This window comes from Gavialis gangeticus, unplaced genomic scaffold (genome assembly GCF_001723915.1).
Source record: "Gavialis gangeticus isolate Ggan-Ray unplaced genomic scaffold, GavGan_comp1, whole genome shotgun sequence".
NCBI lineage: Eukaryota > Metazoa > Chordata > Crocodylia > Gavialidae > Gavialis > Gavialis gangeticus.
Genome location: NW_017728994.1, coordinates 62,540,501 through 62,550,177, shown reverse-complemented (window position 1 = coordinate 62,550,177; position 9,677 = coordinate 62,540,501).

The following is a 9,677-nucleotide window of genomic DNA, read 5'->3' as shown; positions in this document are numbered from 1 at the left end:
CCTCCAGAGTGATTGCAGCTTTTCCCAGTTCTGTATCACCTGCAGATTTGTTCCATACACTCTCAATGGACCCAAATCATACCTCTGTGGAACAGCTTGAGACCGCTTGCCAGGTTTTCATGAGCATCTGATGAAGTAAACTCTTTGCTTATGAAAACTTATGCTATACATCTCTGATTTAGTCTATAAAGGTACAAATCTACCCTGCCTTGTGCCTGACCTTAGACTAACACAGATAACTACCTCTCTCTGAAGAGGTTTCCTAACCATCCTTGATAGGACCTAGTTTAAGCTGTCCTCACCAGATTAGCTAAACTACATCCAAAGATGATGCTCATGATTTTCATCTGCTAGATCCTTTCTGTGCATAGGGATCCCTTTTTTCTGGAATATCAGCCTGTTGTGGAAGAGGTCAAAATTTTCTCACCAACACCACCAGTGGTCTACAATGCAACAGCCCCTAGGCCTCTACCTACCATCAAAGAGGAAAGGTATGGAGCCACAGGTCAGCATTTATAAACTTTATTGGGAAGTTGATGCAGGTGTTAATGACTTTATCAAATGCTTCTTATCAGGATAGGCAATTACACACCTGCTTATCCCAGAAGACCTCTTGAAAGGCAAATGAGAAATGGCATGAAGGTGCCAGGCTAAAAATCTTACATGGATCACAATTTATATCTTAATTGATGCACTGAGTACTCACCTTTGTACTCCTGAAAGAACTAGAAAGACCAGGAAAGACTTCCATTTGCAAAATAAACATTGGAACAAGGAGTGATGTAGACTAGTGGGCTCATAAGCAAGTGATTGTTTGACAACTTGTGTTATCAGAAACCTTCAGCAATAAGGAAAACCAGGCAGAAAGTAGTTACGTAGCCTTTCAGAATCATCCCCCCAGTTGCTCTGAGTGACCTCACTCATCTTTGGAACAGCCTCCCATTATATCTATTTCTATTCCATCAAGGTGTGGCAGGTGAGATGGAGGAGCACCCTAAGGGCAGAGCAGGGCACAGTCGCAGAGCCACCAAGGGGGTGTCACGGCCACCCGTGGGACTCCAGTGTGTTAAACTGACAAAATGTTTTTTCATCTAAAATTGTTGATTTGTTGAAAGCAAAACGTTTTGCAGGAATGAGCACGTTAGTTTTGACGGGATAAGCCCAGTCGAACCCAGAAGGAGAGTGCACATACCTCTCGTATGGCATCTGGGTGGGAGACACAGGTTGTAGTTCCTGATTTGAATGGGAGAGGAACTTGAACCTGACTCTCTCACATTCCAGGTGAGCATCCCAATCTAAGGCTAATCTATGCTCTTGTTTTTCACCAATGAATGATGAAAGATCTGATTTTCATTCTATTGTGGGACAGGAAAATTTACGAAGCCTTAAACACTTTTGCAGGACTACAGTACCATCATTTTCCACCTTGCTCATTTTGTGGGGGGGGAGAACGATCAGATAGTGAAAAATAAAATTATGTCTTTACTGAGGTTCAAGTCCCTAAGGAACAGGTAACAGAACAGTATGAAAAGAATAGTCAGTCCTGGTTTTACACAGTTCTTACACTGGTCTAATGCTATTAATTTTAAGAGTTACTCCTGATCTGCAGTAGTGAAACAGTGGAATTGGTTCCTATAGCTTACATTTATGCAGAGTTCTAAAGAATCCCAAAATATTTTACAACTTTATGCATGCTCAACAGAAATTCAGCAACTCCCAAAGTTAAGGGTGGCAAATGAACAACACATGAGTGGTGTGAAAGACTACTTTTTAGTCAATGACAGTGGTGGAAATGGCTAACTTTTATGAAAAGTTCTACAGCATCTTGAGTATCCATGTGGAACAGACAAGAGCTTAGGGCTGGTCCAAAGTCCCAGAGGAACAAAGGGATGGATCCTTTTTCTACAGAGTGCATCTTGGGAAGGATGGATACAAGAATGACTTTAACTTAGCAGGTAGTGGTCTAGTCCCAACCCTTTGGAATAGTCTAAGCCTGTGGTGCTCAGCCTCCATCTGTGGCCCGGATCCAGTCCATGAGGCCATGTCATCTGATTTATCAGTCTCTCCTTGGGTCCAGAAATGTGTGTTTGGGGTGGGGGGTAGCAATGGCAGAGTTAATTGCTGCTCCCCTGCTGCCAAACTTCCACACCTGTGGAGAACCCCATAGGCTGGATGATATGGCCTTGCCTGCTAGATGGGGCTGGCACCTGGTCAGATATGATGCATGAGGTTGGGCTATCATGCGGCTGGAACTGGCATGTGGACTGACCCACAGGCTAACTCCATGTTGGTTCAGGCCCAAAGACCAGCCCCATGTCGCTCATCTGGCCGATGGGGCTGGGCTGTTCAGCGTGCAGGGTTGGTGGAACTCCACATACCTGATGTTGGAAAGGCTGGTCAAGCAACAGAAGGCCATCCATGAGATGGCCTTTTTCGGGGAGATTGGGATCGGTGGCCCCCTTAAAGGGGATGGGGATACCATCTCCCAGATGTTGGTGGTCCTCAAGCCATTCCTTGAGGCCGCTGAGAGCCTCAGTGCTGGCAATGCCCTCCATAGCCAGGTGATCCCCGTAGTGAGGGAGCTTCAGAAGCAAATGGAGAAGTTCCAGGGGCTCGATGTTCCTGGCTGGGGCAAGCTGCTGTCTCCAGATGAGCAGGCATTGGTGAAATGGCTGAAGGAGGGCATCAAGAAATGGCTGGATCTGTTGCGGTCCAGTATGGTCCACGTGCTGGTGGGCATGTGCGACCTGAGGGTGAAGGGGGGCATCTGCAGCAGCAAAACCCTGGATCACTGGACAGAGGTGCTGGTGAACAGAGTCAGGGGGCAGAAGGGCAGAGGCAGGGACGCAGGGAAGAGGGGGATCCACTTTCCTATGGCAGCACTCCATCCACTAGCCAGTCTCCTCCACCACAGGCGCTACCAATGTGGGCCAAGGACACAGCTTCCATGGTGGGGTCCAGAGGCACCGGATCCCAGCATCAGACAGGTAGTGCTGAGGCCTTGGTGGCTACCTATCTCACCGAGGATGTGGAGCCACTGCTCTGTGACCCCTTGGCCTATTGGGCCCTGCCCTGCTTCAGCCCAGCTAGGCAGTGCCTACTTCTGTCCCTGCCCCAGCCCCAGCACCTCTGTGAGGGCCTCAATCTGGCCCCCCACACCTCTTCCCTCCCCCACACCCTTTCCTCCCCACAGACTTACCAGCCAGATGCTGGTCACCAAGCTGCTGGGCTGCATACCAGCAATTGGATCAGTATCAGCCAATATGGCTGCTTAATAATCGGCCATTGGTATTGGCCAAAAAAATCTTTTTTAGTGCATCCCTAGTTTAAAACGCATGTGGATATTACTCATGACTCTGATAGTAGCTTTCCTTGATTTATGGGTTCTTAGTTCTTGAAATATTACTGCTTTTATAACATAACTGCCTGTGTACCATTCATCAAGCGACACCTGTAGTTTTCTGAGTTCCCCCTCTCTCGTGTCAGATACAGCATCCAGTATTTTGCAGCCCAGCCTCTCTTTCTGTTTCTTCTGGCTCTAACCTGATTTGGCTCCTTCTGTTTGATCTGACAAGATCCTCAACCTGATTTCTGTGATGCAGAACTGATGTATGCTAGCAGAGGACCTGGTCCAATGTATAACATCACAGTTTCTGTCACTGCAGTAATCACTGGCCATCACAAGTGATGTTTTAACTTCAGGCTTAATTAGAAAATGCATAAATAAGTCATTTGAACTGAGCAGAGCATTGTTGATGCTACAGACATATAATTCAGAACAATTGTAATAACAATTATGAAAGAATCCAAGATTGAAACAAATCCATTTGATAAGTGCTGTACAAAAATCTTTCTAAACTTATCCTGAGAGTTTGCAACAAGATTCTTTTGGGAGAATGATCCTGAATCAGATAAAAAACATACCTCATTACATTTCCACTTTAACTTTAATGAGGTGTCCTTAAAGATCAATTAAACAGCATGACTAAAGGTCTGGAAAGATTTGATGAGGAGGGTTAAGAGTACTGTAACAGAGAACCCTAGCCCTGTTACCAGAAAGCAAACTAGTCCCTTTAAGACCAGAACTTTCTGGGCACAGCCTGCTGGCAGGGTAGGTGTTAAAAGCTGAGACCTGATGGCTAGTCAGGTGACAGGAAGCGGGCAGGCCAGAACTATAAAAACCCTGGGCTGGACTGAGCTGACTAAGGGGGCTCAGCTGCAGAGAGGGTGGACTACTGATGACTCCCAGATAAACTATGACAGCCCCACCAGAAGGCGCACAGCAGACAGTAGGAAGCAGAAGCACAGATCTGTGAAAAACATGAGCTGGCAGACTACCTTCCTTAACTTAATTCTGGTTATAGCCCAAGGGCTTACTGTTTGTGTTTGATGGATAATTTGGTGGTTTTTGGTTGAGGCTGTAGGGGAGGAGGAGGCCTCATTAGCGCTGTGGGGCACAGTCATAAAGGGCCAAAGAGCCCAGTGCCCTAGTGGGTGCAGCTGTATAGGGCCAGGGGCCCAGAGCCAACTGCAGGAAGATAGGACCTTGAAGCTGGATCCTAGTGGGTGGATCTAGGCTAGTAGCCTGAGCTATAAGAAAGGGGCCAAGCCTGAGGAGACAGAGGGCCAAACAACTCAGTGCCCAGGGGCACTGTGTGAAAGGGGGCCAGAAGGCCTGGTGCATGGTGACCACAAAAAGAGGCCCATGGGCCTGAAGAGTTAAGGATCTAGACTCTAGATTCTAGAGCCTCAAAGTCAAACCCTACCTGGTGGGTTTAGGCTGGTAGACCTAGCTAGAGTAAGACACAGGGTGAAAAGCACATGGAGGCTGAGAACCCCAATGTAGAAGTACAAACAACATCTGTGAGGCATGGGACATGTATAGGGATGGTTGGAGCGTGCAAGGATAGCCCTAGTCATCAGGGCGTACAATAGGCAGTCTCCCGCTTGTAGGAACAACTAAACAACATTTACATCAAGACATGGCAGAAAATTAAAGGCAGGCTACAGGACAAAATGCAGGAGTGAAGTATTAAAGGACTTCAAGGGTGCCCCTCACAGGCCACTAGAATGCCACTGGGGATGGCAGCCTGTTACAAGTACCAACATCCTGATCAAGTGTCAGACGATATTCAGAGAGATTCTGGATATATACAGCTCTGTGTTTTATAACCATACAGATTTCTCACAATTGAAGGAGTAATATGCCAAATGCTGGCAATTTGACAAGGATTATTTGGAACCAGAGTTATGGGCATGAGGTTATAGTAGTACACATCAAAGGTCTGAGCAAGATAGCATATTAGAAATGGCCTATTCTAGTAGCTATATAATAAACAGAGATTTTATTTTGAATCTGGTTCACCTTTAGATCTTGGGAAGTACATCTGTGGTAATATTTCACCAGGTGTTGTTTTGGAAGCTTTTTAGGATACCATGTTCTCAAATTATTTCAGTTCATTTTCACAAAACAAATGATAGAACTGTGAATCTTCTAATGCCTGAAACCAGACTAATATAAGAGAAGGAGACTAAATCATGTTATGGTAGAGATTGGTCTTGTGACCTTCGAGTTTCTTTTTATTTGCTTCAGGAATGTAAAAGTGCCCCAGTCTATTGATATATTTAGCCATCTGATTTTGTCAGACCACATTTTGGTCCTGTTAGTTTTCTGGGATTGCATCCCATTTTTTTTTTATATTTCAGACTCTGATCAAATAGAAACAATATTACATACCAAAAGGTTTTATTTTATATTGAAGTTTTGGATTTATAGTTGTTGCTTTTTCTTGTTGTCATAAAGCAAGAGTTGACAAATAGCAGACAAATGCTAGATGACATTTAAACTAAACTTTCATTTACATTGGCAACATCATTGTGTTTATTTTTGGTGGAATGACCTTTTGATGTGTAAAGGCTCTAGATGTTTCCTGATTAAGTTATACTTCTGAGTGAATAACACTTTAAATGATGAATAAATAGATGTTGGAAACAATGGAGCCAAAGATCTAGCGGTTTCTCATAAGCTCCTGTTATGTATTGCAGGAAATATACACTTGAATCATAGGACTTGAAAGAAATGTTCCTTATCCTAGTTATTGCTCAGAGGACTATCCCTCATCATGGCCACATGACTTATTAGTTATGCAAAATGACAGGACTAAGTCTTCTTGTTTTCACCTGGCTGTGTAAATAAGTTTCTTCCTCAGAGAGAAAAACCATTGGTTTTAAAAGGCAACACGGTTATTTTGAGCAGCATATATGAGCCCTCCTGGTGTTTTTAAATGCTTTAATCTTAAACCAATTGATAATTCATTTTCCACGTCTTTTGGGAAGTATTGCTAATCAGCTCACAACGTGTGGTTCCATGTCCTGACCCAACTGGGACTTGCAAGACGTCTGTTAGGAAAGTAATACAAAAGTGCATGCATACTCCAGTAGTGAAGTAATCCCAACCTAGTGGTCTCAGTTCTTTTCAGGAATGTCAGCCTTCAAGCAGAATAAGATATAGCATAACTTTGATATGGGAAGACATTTTACTTAAGCATTCTGATTTATTTGGGGTACATCAAAAAAGAACAGGTAATCTGTATGCCTTAGAGGATGGTGTCAGGTCTATTTGGTTTCCAAGGCCACAGTTTCTTGGTGGAGTGTAAGAACTTCAGAAATTGGCCTGACTTATTTTTTCTTATGACTGTGAGATATCATAGGTTTAACAGTGGTGTTGAACGTCATTGCTCATGCTGCCTTTTGGAAGAATAGCTTGGTTGGGAGAGGAAAAGCTGTGAAAGTAATTAGATTTAAAAGGATAGGCTGCACCTGGAGATCTGACCTATCTGCCAGGTTGTGAGGGAATAAAGCAGAAGGATAGTGCTATTCCTTCTCTTGAACATTGACCTAACCAGGGTTCCTGATTGGCCATCGGTGGGCACATCTACAAGAGATGTTAACTGTGGAGTAGACTAATTAGCTCTGCAGTAAATGCCTCATGTCTACACACGTGGCCCTATTAAGGTGCAGAAAACTAATTAACTCCACAGCAGGGTAGTACTTGTATACTATCCTGTAGTGCTTACAAGCAGTAAGTAAATACAAGTACTATCCTGCTCTCAGACCTATCCTTATAAATACAAGTACTATTCTGGTGCAGAGTTTTTTACTCCACAGCCCCGCATGTGAAGACACCGACACAGCTGGCTGGGGCATGAGGGGGCTTCCCCTTGTGCTCCAGCCAGCCCCTCTGCAGCATGATGAGTTGGGTCAGAGCAGCTGATAGGCTGACACCCAAGGCCCTCTGCCAGCTGGGGCTGTTCCAACCTGGCTCAACATGTTGCAGTCCCAGGCACATGTGTAAACACAGTGGGAGCAATAAACTCCAGTGTAATAAGTGCCAGAGTTTATTGCGTCACCTTAATAAGCAACCTTGATACCTTAATAGGCACCTTGATAAGCCCAGTGTGTCTTAAGAGTATCCTCCACACATTATACCAGCTAGAGTGGTCCCCCTCTGGGCTACTGCACTGTCTGACAATCACAGGAGCACGTTGCATGCAACTTCCGCCCCCTTCCTATCCTCCTTACTCCCTACTGCTGACCACTGAAGGAAATCTAGGCATCTGAGCATTGTTTAGGTAGCTCCTGTTGCCACCACTCAGAGCCCATCAGAGGTGTGTACACCAGAAACAGAACTTAATTAATAATCTCCAAAAAAAACCCTATTGCTAGCAAATAAAGGATACCACAGTACAGATAATGGGTGACAAGAATATATCTAGATAGACTTCCGTGGGCTAATACTTACCAATTTTAATAGAAATAAAGGAATCTTAAAACTTAAAATCACCGAACCCTAAAATATCAATTCCCAACAGTTGCATAAGCAGTCCAGTTGGCTCCTGGGGCAAACCCTGCTGGCAGGGATGACACAGTTTTGAGAGTGGGGGGACCACGTGGCTTCTGAGAGTTGGGGAAGCAGGGGCACGGGTTCTGAAAGTGGTGGTGGGGAGGGCATGGGTGCAGGTGCTGGGCGTGGGGCACAGGTACAGATTGTGAGAGCGGGGTGGGACACCGGGCAGGGAACACGGGTTCTGAGATCGGGGGGTAAGGAGACAGCAGCCATCCAGGCTGACCTCTGCCTGCTCCGGCTCTGTTCTTTAGGCAACAGCAGCCAGGAACAGTTTCAGAGTTTCCTGCGTGGCAGTGCAACTTGGGTGTGGACTCCATGGAGATGAGGGATGATTCCAGTGCTCCCCCTAACTTGGAGAGTACCAGAAACTGTACGCTACTGACTCCTAAACTTAGGTCTTCAAAGCAGTATCTGCAGACAGGAACCTCAAGAAAAGGTGCAAGAGGAACACCTCCTTAGGCAGTGAAGCCTTTTTAGTCCCTTCCTCAATGAAGGCTTACAAGACTACTGCACAAAAACAATACCAACATGGTCAGAAAGGATATGTCCTTATGCCATTGTGGTCAAACTGGAACTCGCAGTCCTTAACCACTAATCAAGAGCTAGGTGTCCTAGCCTTTCCCCTACTTACTGTCCTCTCACATGTGAGTCAGTTCCTTACATATTATTTCCCCTCCCTTGATTTACGCTAACTTGGCCTAACTTCAACCTAAAAACCATTGGAGGCCTACTGAAACAGGTACAAAGCTAAAAGGCTTCAAACGTATAGAAAAGGTCTACTCAATGCCTGGGAGAAAGCAGATGGTATAGAGCAGCTGTGGGCAAAATATGGCCTGCAGGCTGAATCTGGCCTACCAAGGGATTTTGTCCGGCCCACCAGGGGATTTTATCCAGCCCACCCCTCAGTGCTGCCTGGCCCAGGCATGGGGGCAGCCTGGGCCATGGCACATGTGGCCAGGCCTGCTACCCCCAGGCACACAGCAGGGCTGGTACAGCGCAACAGCTGGACGTGCTTCCTGGCAGCCTGGTGATGATGGCTCCTTCTAGCTGCTGCCATCAGCTGTGGCCCTACTGCCTGGGCACCCCAGCCCATCTGCTCCACACCCACTGCCAGGGACAGGACCCGCACAGGCAAAGCACACTGAGCCAGGCAGTTGGGACAGGGCCATGAGCGGGTGAGAAGCGGTGTCTGGGAGCAGGACAGGCAGGCAGGGCTGGGATCATAGGGTGGGATGGTGTGGTGGTGACAGCGTGAGGACAGGTCCCAAGGCAGGGCCGTGATCCACTCACCGCATGTCCCTGCAATGGGCAACGGTTCTGCAGGCATCAGCATGTGGGAAGCCATGGGCCCCAGCCCCATGCTGTCATCACCCCGCAATCCTGACTCAGCCCCACCTGCCCATCCCACTCCCAGGCACAGCTCCCTCCCATCCCATCCGCCTGGCCAAGCACACCCTACTCACACGAGTCCCAGCTGATCTTCATGGAAACCCTGGGATTGTGGGGTGGTGATAGCAGAGGGCTGGGGCCTGGGGCAGAGCCATTATCTGCTCCCCACAAGCCCCTGCCCATGGAACCAGCACCCGTCAAAGGAGATCCCAGCCCTGCCTGCCCATCCCCCTTCCAGATGCCACTCCCCACCCAACTGCAGTCCCATCCCAGCTGGCTGGCCCCATGCAAAGCAGAGCCACCTAGGGAGCTTTGGTGAGCTGGTGTGGCAGGGGAGGTGGGTGCTGACCTGGCATGGGAGACAGCGGGGGGGGCGAGGAGG